Consider the following 15281-nt stretch of genomic DNA (forward strand, 5'->3'; position numbering starts at 1 on the left):
CTTTGGACCCCACCAGGAAGGCCGAGAGAGGAGTTTTGTCACTTGGGCAACTCACAACCTCCATACATCCGCCCAGGCATGTGCCATGGAGAGGTCACTCCATAGTCGCCTCACAGCGACCAAATCAACACGGAAGGCAGCAGTTACGGGTTATAAGTCCAGCTCAATTGGCGTAGAGATTGGCCTTTGACGGTGGGAGAGGTCATCGCATCTCACTGGACAGCTACCGCCCGCCTCAAACCGGGCAGCCCCTGGTCAGTAAGGTTCTGTCCCGCCACAGTCCACCTGCTTCAATGGGTCTTGGAGCTCAGGGTCATTGCCCGACAAGTGGACTGTAACACCGCACCAAACAGCACGACCAAAAAAGGAAAGAAGGTACCAGCCCTTCGTTTTGCAAGCTGGAACGTCAGAACCATGTGTCCTGGCCTGTCGGAAGACTTTACACAAATCAACGATTCTCGGAAGACCGCCATCATCAACAACGAGCTCAGTAGACTCAATGTGGACATTGCGGCACTTCAGGAGACACGCCTCCCTGTAAGCGGATCTCTAAGAGAGCAAGACTACACCTTCTTCTGGCAGGGTAGGGATCCTGAAGAACCAAGACAGCACGGAGTGGGCTTCGCCATCAGAAACTCTTTGCTCAGCATGATAGAGCCACCCTCAAATGGCTGGGAACGCATACTGTCCATCCGACTGTTCACCGCCTCTGGTCTAGTACACCTACTCAGCATCTATGCACCAACACTCTGCTCCCCACCTGACGCTAAAGACCAGTTCTATGAGGAACTCCATAATATCATTAGTAGCATCCTCAACACCGAACACCTTTTCCTGCTGGGGGACTTTTATGCCAGGGTTGGGGCTGACCATGACTCATGGCCCTCTTGCATTGGGCGCTATGGCATTGGAAGGATGAATGAGAATGGACAGAGACTGCTTGAGTTGTGTTCTGTGCTGTAAATTCTATATAATTATGTGTACTTATCTCCCAAATAAATAACAATTTAGCAGTTCCAGAGCCTCATTTCAGGTTATCTCAAACTACTCAGATAAACAATGATTATGGTGAGATTGACTCTGAGCCTGTTGAACCCGGGTTGGTTTTATCTTTGCATTAGCTGATAACCTCAGGTCAGCTCTATCTTTCACTTTACTAACCTTGGGCCAGCTTGTTGCTGGATTTATGTCTGGGTTTGGAGATTTTAGATTTCTCTGAGTTTGATGAGTTGAGTTGTATCTGACTCTTGAGTTTGGTTGTGGGTTGATCTATCTGTGGATTTACTGAGGTTGCATTGGGTCTTTCTCTGGATTATGGGTTTTCAATTTTTTCCAGTTTGACATGAAAATTATTTGTACAACTTTGATACAAATTTAAATGTAAATTAAGGAGGCAAACATACAATGTTCATTCAGTTTTTGTGCCTAATTTTTAGAGTTTTTTCACATTTTGTTTTTAGTTTTCTTTTTATTTATGGGGTGTAGGTGTCACTGGCAAGGCCAGTATTTATAATGAAAAGTAAAAACTTCAGCATAATTACAACCTCGAAAGATTGCTAATATAGAATGTTGATGGTGTATGGAATGCAGAACTTAGAACTTTGGCTATCACCTCATGCTTTTGACTAGTTTGGGCCCAGATTCTAGTTCAGACCAGTTACCCTCCCATCCTGTAACCTCTACAATAGCCACGATAGTTAAACAAGTCATGGGAAAATCTATTGAAGAGATACCAAGTCTATTGCCTGCTATTAAGATGATACTGAGAATCCCTAATTGCCCTTAAGTGTAAAAATAGGAGAAAATAACTGAGGAAAAATCGACCCCAAAAACCTGGGATCAATTCAGAGATAATTAGTTTTTTTTACTTTGTACGTTACTCAGACGCAAGAAAAAAGAGACTTAAAAAACAGTCAATCTAAATCACAAGCCACAATTATTTACAAGGTTCACCATCACCACTTTTATGGAGTTCATCATCAAACCCTCAACCTTTAGTAGTTTCCTTCTGCCTGTGTATGCTGGAGTGTTTAAGTGCCCTTCATTCCAAATGTAGCTGCAATGTCTTTAATCTCAATCAAGATGTGCCCCTTGGATGTTATCTGAAGCCCAATTATTATACCACAGAGTTTATCATCATTGGATAAAGTAAATTGCACATCAAAATGTTTGATGTAACTTCATTATCTTAGCCACTAGCTATAAAAATTAAACTAAAAAAGTTTTTTTTTCCCAAAATGTCATTTGGATAATTATCTGATTGCCCATTAAAACAAATGCCACCATTCATAATTGTGATGTTTTGGTATTCAGGCACTAATTAAATCAGTTTGCAGACGTTTGAGAGCGGAGGACCCCTGTGACTTTGTTCCCCTGAGGTAATTTGCATGTTAATTATCATGGCGGCTGTTGGCTTAGATCGAGAGAAACAGGTTATAAACAGCTTTAATTAGCAGCTTAATCATTTTTACAAGAAATTGCAAAGCACCGTGATACATTAGTATGCATAAAATTAAACCAGATCAGCATGGATGCTCATGTTAAATCTTCAACACAGAGCTGAGGTGACAAGATGGCTGACTAAGCCCCCATCTTACAAAGCTTTTGCTGAAAGACCATTTAAATAATAATCTCAGAATCCTACATTTTAGCAGATAATTAGAAGTTTTATGCATTGGCTGCAGGCATGGTGCCCATGTATCATCCTGGCACAGTTGTACAATTGAGGGAAATGCTTAGAGATCACTAAATCCAAGGGTTAAATGAAACAAGTTCATTACAAAAAACATTCAATGCAGAAATCCTGATACAGTTTACTCCTCTTTGTTTGAAGTCTCTTAATTTAATTGATTCAATTTTCTACCACGAAATTCTTATTTCATCGCGTTATAAACGTTGATAATTCAAAAATGTTTAGCACAAAAAATGCCGTTGATTTATCAGGAGTGGACACTAAAGTAGATTAGGAACTGAGTGGTCTTTTTCCATCACAGTTTTGAACTGAACAATTTGCATCTTGACTGAGCTGACCAAAAAATTCTTTAAAAAGCAGTCACAAAAGCTTCGAGTTTGATCTAGAGCTTAGTGCTGTCTAACAAAGGCCTATCTCCATGTTTAGGTGATTATAAAAGATTCCATAATTTTGAGATTCTCCTGGTGTTTTAAATAATATTCCAACCTTAACTGACAGGACCAAAAATAAGCAGATTTACTCATCATTCATCTTGCTTGCTGCCTATGAACCTTGCTGTGTGCTGTTGACTGCTGTGTTTGCTGGCTTAATAACAAAAGACTAAATTTCAATAGTAATTCACTGATTGCAAAGTCACTGATATTTAAAAACATAGCAAATCTCTGAAGCTGTTACTGACTGTAGATTGATATGGTTCACCTTCCTGCTGTCTTAGCAATTGCGACTTTCTCTTCAGGGTACTTCCTTCTACAAACTTCCCATATAAATGTAAGTTCTTCCCAAGGTCTGATATCTAAACTTTAAGGGGTAAAAATTTGACTAAGGATGGTATTGGATCGGCTGCCCATTAAACACAATGCCTGACACTCAGCTCTATTGCAGTCAATGGAATTAAATATCGGTAATCAGTATTAAAAATCAGATGCATTTCTACCGCTAAATCCCTTTTATTCCACTTATATCTTCTGATGTGGAGATGTTATTTATTTAATGATGTTCCATTCATTTATACCATTAAAACAAATATCACAATACAAGCCATAACTACCACCACCCCCCACATCCCCCCCCCCCCCACCCCCACACCACCCCACACAACCCCTCAACTTACTTTACCGCTGTCCTGCTTCCTGTCCAGATTTGGGCTTGACAAAGGTGGCAACCCTACCTGAGATCGTAAAGTTTGACAAAAGCCTTTTATAAATGCATCTTTTGGGTTGTATTGCAATATTAGCAATATCATCTTCAAGCCATTATAAAGTGTATGGCAACATACAACAAGTAATAGTTTACAGTGAGGCCTGCAATTAACAAACAAGCTAATTCTTGTGGGAAGCCCCTGTCTAATGAATAACCTGGTGTGGTGTCTGTTGTATTGAGGTCTGTGTGTAATGAACAAGGTGGATTTGGTACAACCCTCAAGTGAATTTCCTTGTGATTGATAACCTGGTTTCGATATTGCAAATCATCTTTCTATATGTACAGAAGGATCTTGGCGATGTTTTCAGTAATGTCTAACCTCAGTGTTTTTAATTTTTCTTCTCAATCTTTCTGAGGATGTGACAGATACGAGGTTAAACCTCTACACACCTGTTGATGTTGACTAAAAGCACATTTGTGTTCCTTCCATACTCTATTGCTTGGTCTTGTTAACATTCAGGATCTGCTGGGGAAGAGGGTTATAAAAGAGTCAAAAGATGTCAGCATCTTGTAATGAAAAACCTAAGATGTAATTCCAACAATAACAACTTGCATTTATGTAGCATCTTTAACGCAATAAAATGTCCCAAGGAGCCTCACAGGAGGGTAATTAGCAATAAATTAACACAGAACCAAAGACAGAGACAATTATAACAGGTAATCAAAAGCTTGGGTGAAAGAGGAAGGTTGTAAGAAGCAGCTTAAAGGAAGAGAGCAGTGGAGAGACAGAGAAGTTTAGGGAGGGAATTTAAGAGCTTAGGCCCTGATGGCTGAAGGCACAACTGCCAATAGTGGTGCAAAGGAAGAGCGAGATACACAAGAGATCAAACTCGGAAGGTTGTAGGGCTGGAGGAGTTTACAGAGGTAGGGAGGTGTGAGGCCATGGGAGGATTTGAACATGAGGATGAGAATTTTAAAATCGAGGTGTTAATAGACCAGGAGTCAATGTAAGTCAGCGAGCACAAAGGGTGAATGGGACTTGGTGCCAGTTAGGATACTCCACCTTCAGCTTCTTTTCAACATTGACACAATACCAATCCCCTCCACTGATAACACTGTTCCTAAGCATCTTGGTTTCCTCCCTTACAGAAATTGTGCCTTTTTCTTGTTTTCAACCTATATAGTGAAGGCCTTGGTTTCGCAGTCAAAATAAAATTCCTGTGCAATCCCCGGTTGGTAGTGGCTGAACTCTGAACCATCTACCATATCTGAGACAGGCTTTGCCATTTCTAATTGAAACCATTTAGGGGTGCTGAGGAGAAATAGGGGGAGAAATTGGTATACATTGCACCCATTTTCCGGGCACAAAATGTACCAATTTAGCACCTATACAGGTGTTGGTCCCACTGCTAGATTTGATTTGATTTGATTTAGAGATACAGCACTGAAACAGGCCCTTTGGCCCACCGAGTCTGTGCCGACCATCAACCACCCATTTATACTAATCCTATACTAATTCCATATTCCTACCACATCCCCATCTGTCCCTATATTTCCCTACCACCTACCTATACTAGGGGCAATTTATAATGGCCAATTTACCTATCAACCTGCAAGTCTTTGGCATGTGGGAGGAAACCGGAGCACCCAGAGGAAACCCACGCAGACACAGGGAGAACTTGCAAACTCCACACAGGCAGTACCCAGAATTGAACCCAGGTCCCTGGAGCTGTGAGGCTGCGGTGCTAACCACTGCGCCGCCCTTTATGACATCACTACACATACCAATCACAGTAAACCCCTCTGTGTAATGTTAAAATATTTTACAGCATTCCTACCCTTCAAAAGGAAAATGGATGGGCACTTGAGGGAAATAACTTGCAGGGCTACAGGGCTGGGGCAGGGGAGTGGGACTGACTGGATTGCTCTACAGAGAACCAGCATGGACTCATTGGGCCAAATGGCCTCCTTCTGTGCTGTGATGATTCTATCACTTCTAATGCACTATCTGCAAAAAATCTAAGGAACTGCAGGTTCAGATTTGCCTGACAAATAGGCTAAGAAAAAAAAAAACAGGCACTCATTTCTCAACCTCTTCCCCCCCTCCCCCCCACACCCTTTTCCAAATGTCTCTTCCTATCTTGTGAATAAATACTAAAAGAAAATTCCTTCAAAGGAATTCAAGTTTCAATTGGAAGCTGTCAGCAGAAGGGGCCAGAAATCCAGAAAAGACAAGGGACACACAATGTGCCTAAATGGAATGGCGAGGGGCCTATTTTTAGGCAGCCCAGGCAGATGCCTAAAACAAGCATTAGGCCTCTTGAATATGTTAATTGGAGGCCCAATGCCAGTTGAAGGACTTCTTGGAGAAATTTGATTTTGATGAGCAGGACAGACATCAGGACAGGCTTCATCAGTGCCCCCTGTGACCATCAACTGAAGATGAGTTTAATCGCAGTCACCACATCCAACCTATTCCTCGGCATAGCCCATTCCAACCCCACTCCTGGGACTTAACTGTGGTTTGCTGTTGGCCTGAAAGTTATGGTTTACTGACAAGATGCCTGGAGGTGCTAAGTATGCATCTACATCTCCTGATCTAATTTAAACGAGGCCTGAAACCCAATTTCAGTTGGGCCTGCTTGTTCTAATGCAGAGATTGTTCTGTGTTCCCAGTTAGTATTGGCAGGACAGCACTATCTCATTTCCACCCTCTAAACTCTGCTCTGGCATTTACTCAGAGTGCTTACCTCTGGCTGGATTTCTACATTACCAGTATTATCCTGTAGGAGCCAGTAAATAGTTTTAAGCTGTCCAGACAGCCTCCCTTTTACTGTTTCATGATCTTTTTTGATAACATTACACCAAAGTAGATTTTGCACTAAGCTATTTATTTCAAATACTGCTACAACTAAGATTAACCCTTCCTCTGTGCACCAAACAGGCACTCTGTGTATCAGTAAGTATTTAATCATAATGAGTAACAGAAGGGACAGGATGCCTCCAGTTCTGAGTAAAATGGACAGGCTGTCTTTCAGGTTTGAGTGAGGCAATCTTGGCAGCAATCAAAGGGATATTATTCAGCCTAATTAAGGGAGCCAGCCTCTTTTATACAGTAAAAGGTGGATGTAAATACAATGGTTTTATTTGTTCAGAATTCACTGCTCTATAACATGTCAGGCCACAAGCATATCATGCAAAGTAAGCTCAATTCCCTGCCAGCTCTATGCAATTGGCCATAATGAAGACTTTTCATAATTGGTTGCTCAAAGCTTCAATATCACTAAGCTTTAAAAGGAGTAAATTCTGGTGCAAATTCCCATACTGCCCAAGAGCAAATTCCAAACTAAATTACAATCATACAATAGATCTGATATCTAGGATGGGAGGTTAGGGGCCAGACACTTGGCAAAGACAGTTGTTGCCCCCTCCCTCCCACATTATCGCAAAATGTCATCAGAAAAGTTGTAATTACAGTTCCCTGGGATTTAATTTAAAATAAGATAATGAACACTTATGTGCTTTGATTTCTAGGTTGACTTAAAAAGCAAGGAGTTGTGGTAGAAAGAAATATAAATTAATGGCAGTTGTTTAATATATATGTTCCAATAAACACATTCAAAATAAACTAAATTATTTTAATACTTCATGAAAATGAAGATTATGCATAAATATAGGAGACTAATAAAGCATAGAACAGAATGGGATTAGATTGGGAGTTTATTTAACTAAAAATCTGTACATAAAAATAAAAAAATACTTGCATTTATATAGTGCATCTCATGACCACCAGACATCTCAAAGTGCTTTACAGCCAATGAATTATTTTTGAAGTGTAGTCACTGTTGTAATGTAGGAAATGCAGCAGCCAATTTGCACACAGCAAACACCCACAAACAGCAATGTGATAATCACCAGATTATCTGTTTTTGTGATATTGGATTGAGGGATAAATATTGGACAGGACTCCCCTGCTCTTTTTGAAATAATGCTTTATATGATATCTGCTACTTTTGTGTATTTTCTGAAGGATGACATTAGTGGAATCCTGGATTCACGTAGCTTGTCTGACCTACTGACAGTGATTGGTACCCATCCTAGGAAGAGTAGAAGAGGTGGGGGGCTAATTTAGAAGGAAACAGAGAGCTACATATTCTCAAAATAAGTGAAATACTCCAAAATTAGAAAATGTGTTTTAATTTCTAATGTGGTTCAATGCAAAACTACAGAGCTGAAAAAGGAAAGGCCCAGATGAAGACCCCACTGCCTGATCCTGGCAACCAAATGTGCAAAGCTGGCTATCCTACATAAAATAGTCAGGTCCATACCGCTCTTGTTTCTCAGCTGTCCACTTTTCTTGAAATGGAAGAAAGTCTCCAGGAATCCAAGAGAAACAACTGAGGAGAATAATGTCCAAAGCCAAAAATATATGTAAAACTTTAGGGAAGAAAGTTCATCTGGATTTCAAACCCTGACATATCATTCTGCTGCAAATATCCTCAGTATTTAACTCACTTGAATGTAGTCAACTTGCTTCTTTGTTCTACTTCATTAAGGCAAGGGAACATAAAGGATTGTGGGATATAATAAGCAGGTGGGTCACTGAGGTTGGTCCCTGAAAGGGAATGGGCTTGTTGAGCTATGGCCTTTACCTGTTCATAAGGATCTTCAAGTTCATAAAAATGTCAAAGTGTTAATTTGAACAGAGTTTAATCTGTTCCTGTGCAGGGTCATCAATTAACAACCTGTCATTTAATCCAGGCTGACACTCCAGCTGGAGATGACAGGTTTTGGACTTGCTAAACCAAGGTTGCCTTAGGTATACATAAAAGATCCCATGGCACAATAAAAAAAAGAGCGTTCTACTGAAATTTTGGCCAACAATTATCTCTCAAATAACACTAAGAACAGATTATCTGGTTATTTATCTCTTTGTTGTATGTGGTATCATACTGTGGGCCAATTGACTGCTGCGTTTTTCTATATTACAACAGTGAGTATATTTTAAATTAAGCACTGCACTTCATTGGCTGTGAAGCACTTTGGACAACCTGAGGACATGAAAGGCACTAAGTAAATGCAAGTTCTTTTTACCAGCCCTTAGATCAATGAAGATGTGAACCAGATCACATCCTCAAATAGCACCAAGGTTCAAAGTAATTTTGCCCTTAGAAATGCCGATTGAGGGAGATTCAAAAAAACATTTGATCACTGATATGGGGAAAAGGCAGTGAGTGGATTTAGAGTGGGCAGCGCCTCTTGAAGAGCCAGGATTGCTACAAGCATGATGGGTAAATGGCCTCCTTCTGTGAACCTATGAAGCAAGTGCGGCAGTGAAAGATGTGTGAGTCACTGCATTGGAAAGACTGTTATGCTAGAAATTTTCTCAGGGCTTTCCCCGTTCTCCCACTGGAAACTGCACTGAAGCCCCATGGGTAGCTTTCACTTAGACTGGCAGCATCAAATTGGCTGCTCATTATTCATCCTGCTTGATTTACTATTCAATTGGCTTCAACAGAACAGAAAAATCGAGCAGGCTGTACAAACAGGCAACCAATCTGATAGCGCCAGTTTTTAGTCCCCCACCAATGTTGAAAGTTGCCTTAGAACTTTCCTCCAAATGTATGGGAGTGGAACAGGAGAAGTTCCGAGGAAATTCACCATTGTCATATTTTCATGTTCAAATCAACAGAATACTTCAGTTTTGTAGAAAACATAAGATAATCTAAGAAAGCACTCCAGGAAAGATCCATCCCCGTTTTACCAAATCTTGCTGCCTATGATTGGTGAAAGGCTCTTCCTCTCTCTCTATGTAGCATATATCACTATGGGGCAAGGCGAGAAGGTAGGCCCCAAGAACTCAGCCAGTACAGGGATTGAACTCATGTTGTTGGTGTTAATCCACATCACACTCTACCCAACTGAGCAAACCAGCTCCTGAAAGGCTCTTTACTGGAAGCCAATTTATTAAACAAGACACTTTGCTGCAGCAGCCTTGAACTGGGGTTGTGGGCTCTCATTTGAAATAATAGGTAATCTTGTAATTTTCCTGCAGAGGGTGCTGGTGCATTGAGGTTGGTTGCAACAAGTGGGACAATGTTAGTGCTTTTTTTGGTTGGAGACTTGGGTTGGATCAACTGCAATGTAACATGTAACAGACAAAAAAAAAGTGATTCATTCATTAGCAAGTAGTTACTGAAATTCTTTATTAAAGTTACTTTTTTTATATGGAGGAAAATAATGATAGATTTTGGCAAAGACAAAATAGTGTGGATGTTGGAAATCTTAAATATAAACAGAAAATGCAGGAAATAACCAGCAGGTCTGGCAGCCCGTGTGGAGGGAGAAACAGTTAACATTTCAGGTCCGTGACCTTTTGTCAGAACTGGAAAATGTTACAGGTGAAATGATAAATTTTGTAATTCTATCCAAGGAAGGATGTAAATGCAATGGGAAAGGTGTGGAGTACATTTACCAGGAGGCTACCAGGAATGAGGGAGGCTACATTTATTAAGAGTCACTTGAGAAGTCAGCGATTTTCAGGGAGGGGAGACCTAATAGAGGCCCTGTTAGGATAAATAATGATAGTGTTTCCAATGGTCAGCTAGACAGTAATAAGAGGGCACACATTTCAAATAATCATAAAAAGAATTAAAGGACAGGTTAGAAAGAAAAACCTTACATGGAGGGCTGTAAATTCCTTTAAAAGAGAATTAGATAATTGCTTGAAAAGTGGGAATATTACAGGGTGTGGGGATCAAACAGAATAATGGGATCAGAATAGTTGACTCATGGAGAGAAAAACCTCTGTACAAACTCGATGGGCCCACTGGCTTGTCTCTGAGCTGCAATATTCTGTGGTTCTATAACCAACTGATATGGTATTGTCGTGGTTAAACTCCTGGGATAATAATCCAGACTTATCCAAGTACCTGAAGCCCTGTTTCAGCATGTCAGTGGTGTGCTCTGTAACTACACTGATGGGTGCCAGCACCTAATTAGAACAGTTTTAATTGGTGATCTTGGATGTTGCAAAGATGTCATGATCACCCAGTAGCTACCCTGCCACTTGTCTTTGTGGGTTAACTTTGTTGGGATGATGGATGGCCTTAAAATGAAAGCACTGTGAGATCTACCTGAGACAATATATTGGTTTACATAATCCTGTGAGGATGGCTGCAAACAAGCTAAACATTCAGGGAGTAGGATAATTTGTGAGTTATCTCGGTCATGTACAATTTGTGCAACAGATTGTGCCACATGGGTACAATCTATAAACTCTTGACTATAGGTTACTGTAAAATTCTCTGATGCTGCTGCCAGTTTTCCATAGGAGGAGATTAAATTATTTTCTTGAGTAAATGAGGTATCCATCACTTATTTGATACATCTATCCACTCTAGATCGATGCCTTGCAATGATCCAGTTGCATTAGGAGTTAGGTGTTGTGTCTGTGGATGAGTTAGTTTGCAGGTCACTTTGCAGTCCATGACACAACTCAGGCAGGGAAGGTCAGAGTGCTAATCCAACTCACCACCAGGTCAGTTCCATTTTAAAACAAACCACACATTTATAGAATTTAATAGCTAACAGAAAGACAATGGTTTCACAAAAATCTCTCAGAAAGATCATGGTATCAGAATATGTATTTTAATTTTAAACTTTAACATAATAAGCATAGATGCAGGCCCTGGAGGTCTGTTAGTTATCAAGCAATGTGTCGTAGTTGTGAGGCTCCCTATATATTTTGTTACACTGGTACTATTAGTACGTAATACCTTTTAATACTTCAGAAGGAATTATCTTATACATATGTTCCTGATAAGTGCATAAAAATCCATGGAAAGGGGATTACACACTTGAAAAGGGACTAACTTTACAGGCATAACAAGCACATTGACTGGAGTGTGCACTTAACTGTTGCAGTGTTTCAGAAACCTAACATTGCCATAACCTCATTTTCTTTGGGAGGAGCTAGGTCTCTTCAAGTTTTAGCCCAACCAGTGACATTCTAAAAAATGTTCCTATCAAGGTGGAGGATGTCAGGGCTGGGAATTAGGAGACCTTTTTCCACTCAGTGTCAGAATTTGGGCATTCACAGTTGAGTAACAGAATGACCAATTGCAAACTAAAGCTTCTTCTACTGTCACGATACGTGCCTTCACACAAACCTCAGCAGAGCATCAGCTCACAGAGTCCAAATGAGTAAAATGGCCAATTCATGAATTTATGGTTGCTTTTGTGCTGTGGGCTCATAATTTCTGAGAACTGAGTGAGACTGCCCTTATAACTATCTCCTAAAAAGCTTATATAGTCAGCATAGAGAGGAGGCATCAATGAAAGGCCAAAATATGAAGGGATTAATTTCCTCATGGCTTCTCCCTCTCTACTGATGTCACCTTGGCAGAACGTTGTCAGAAACCCGGCCTGAATATTTTGGGGCCCCGAAGTTGGGAACAGAGGTGGGGTGGGGGCGGGGGCGGTGGTTGGGAGGGCCGAAAAGACTGGTGCTGGGCAGCTTGTCAATTTCAAGATGCCGATCCCGGCACCAGCAATAATCACCGGGGCTGGGGGATGGCAAGGCAGGAATCTTGCTCTCCTCCCAATTGAGGCCAATTAATAGTATTGAAAAGCTCATTAAAAGCTTGTCAGGATTGAAGTTCAAATTTTTCAAGGGGCAGAGAGGTAACACTCCCTTCTGAAACAGATCAGCTGAGAGGAGGCAGGTACAGAGTGTGGAGATAGTCATGGCTGCTCCAGGGCATCACTCTGGCCCAAAGAGGGTTAGTGAGGCATAGGGGGACTCAGCTCTTGGTAAGTGAATGCCTTTGGCACAGTGCAGGTGGCAGGGAAAGTGGGCATGCACCACCCAGGCATTGAATGGGGTCAGCACCCCCCTGACATTACAGGGACAGAAGAGCAGGAGACAAGGCTGCCAAGGAAAATTGTGTGGCTGCCTCCCCAGAAGGAAGGCTCCAGCTGGCAATGATAGGCAACATGCTCCATAGGAAGGGCAGAACCCTGGGTATCAGGAGAGCTTGGGAGAAGAAAGAGGGGCAGGAAGGCAACGGAGGCCAAACCCTCAACACAGGATCTACAGCTGAAGACAGAGCTACCTGGAGAAGGATGAGAATCAGTGCTGCAGGAGACTGCGACTCTCCAGGCAGATGGCCACAGACATCTGTGCCCTCATTGCCAAAGACTTCGCACCTCACAGCACTGGTCGCCATGCCCTGCCAGTGGCCGTCAAATTCACTGTGGCCTTGAACTTCTTTGCTTCTGGCTCCTTCCAAGGATCAGTTGCAGACCTTAGTGGCATCTCGCAAATGGCTGCACTCCACTGCATCTCTCTGGTCACTGATGCCCTCTTTGCCAGAGCTGGACAGCACATTCATTTAGTGACAACACCGAGCTTCACAGCGATAGAGGTATTGCCTCCATCACTGGATTCTCCCAGGTGCAGAGCATCATCAATTGCACCCATGTGGCCATCAAGGTACCCAATGAACAGCCAATCAGATCCATCAACAGGAAGGGCTTCCACTCCCTCAACATCCAACTGGTCTGTGACCACAACAAGAGCTTCCGCCGTGTGTGTTCACTTTCCTGGCAGCTGCCATGACACCTTCATCCTGTGCCAGTCCAAGCTGCTGCAGATCTTCAGTCCAACTCCCAAAGTGCATGTATGGATCCTAGAGGACAAGGGATATCTCTTGAAGAGATGGCTACTGACCCCTCTGCAGGAGCCCCAGATAGAGGCACAGAGGCGATACAACCAATGCCACCTGTCAGTAGGACAACCATTGAGCTGGCCATCGGGCTTCTGAAAATGCGATTCCAGTGCCTGAACTGGTCAAGTGATGCCCTCCAATATCCTCCTGCAAGGGTTTCGGTCATTGTGGTGGTCTGCTGTGCTCTCCATAACATGGCTCTCCAGAGATGTGTGGACTTGAGGACAATGAGGCCTTGGAAGGAGTCAGTTCATCTGTGCAGGAGGAGGAGATGCGAGAGGAGGAAGAAGCAGAGGGAGATGACGCTGAATAGAGAGGTAGGGGTTGGCAACATGTCCATATATGGACACCGGTGTCCGTAGTAAAAATTGAGATCTGTGGTAATTTATTCAAAAACTTATGACTTATAAACTGTCGATAAAAGACATAATTTGTCTTTGCACATATTGCAATTGTGATGCAGATGGGCCAAATTTGGCTTCTGCTTCACCCGCAAACTGACAATGACACAAAGATTCTACGGTAACAACAGTTAACAGTAACAATAGTTACTGTAGAATCTTGATGACACTGAACCAAAGAAGCTTTGTTATCCAATCAGACAAAGTGTTAGTTATGTTTGCATTTTTCGTGTTTTTTTCTTATCCGTGGGAAAAAAACATGGCGTCGAATTCATATAAAGTTTGGGAAAGAGAATTTGTTTTGTAGCTGTGACAGCGAGGTACTTTCGAAAACATTAGAGCGACTTGAATTTATTATTATTAGCTTGCTAGCTGACTAGGACAGCTATCCAATCGCTTTTTCCAGTGTGGAAAATTATTTGCTGTTTTACTGTTTGAATGACAGAAAGTCACTTCTCAGTTCTGGTTTTTATCATGTAATGGTTTAGCTAGTTGGCTACATGCTAACACAGCATTAGCACATGGTGTAGCTAGCTCTATACTATCTACAAAATAATTCGCATTGGCATTACATACTGTTTTGCTTGCTAGCTAGCTAATACAGTTGTGCTGCTCTCCATTGATGTTTGTATGCTTAGCTACTTTATTTATAGGGACAAATGTGTTTTAAATTGGACTGTGTTTTGATGGCATTAAGTTGGCTATCACTTTATATACAGATTAATTGCCCCCATGTCTGTGGCTGAGTCAATAATTTTGGTAAGTGTCTGTGGTGCAACATGTTAGTGCCGATCCCTGCAGAGAGGTGCCCATGCTGCATGATGAGGTGGTCTCCTCCTGCCACCTTCGGGGAAGAGGACCTCTGCCTCATGCCCTCCAGCATTAGATCCAGGTTGGCATCAATGAAGCAAAGGGCTGCCCTGCCCCAGGTGCCAGGCCTCCTCCTCCCCTGTGACATCTCACTTTCCTCTGGTGCAGTGGAAGACTTTGGCACAAACCACAGATCTCTCCCTCAGGACAACCAGCAGCCTCAGTGATGACTGCCATGGGAATCTAAATGAGTCCCACACTTCATCTTACCTGCCTCCGATCCCACTCCAGTGGCTCTAAGTGGACAGGAAACCTGTCTCCATACTAATTAAGGGCTTTCCCACACAAAAATCTGAATTTTAATCAGTTTCCCACTTGAGGCGGTTTCTGACCAAATACAAACACAGCTCCTATTTCCCACCTCCATGACAAAAATTCAGCCCCCTATTTACACTTGTAAAGGGATTTCCCTCAAAGTTATGATGGTAGAACAGGAGAGGCCCTGAG

Source organism: Heterodontus francisci, chromosome 37, assembly GCF_036365525.1.
Source record: "Heterodontus francisci isolate sHetFra1 chromosome 37, sHetFra1.hap1, whole genome shotgun sequence".
In the NCBI taxonomy this organism is placed as follows: Eukaryota; Metazoa; Chordata; class Chondrichthyes; order Heterodontiformes; family Heterodontidae; genus Heterodontus; species Heterodontus francisci.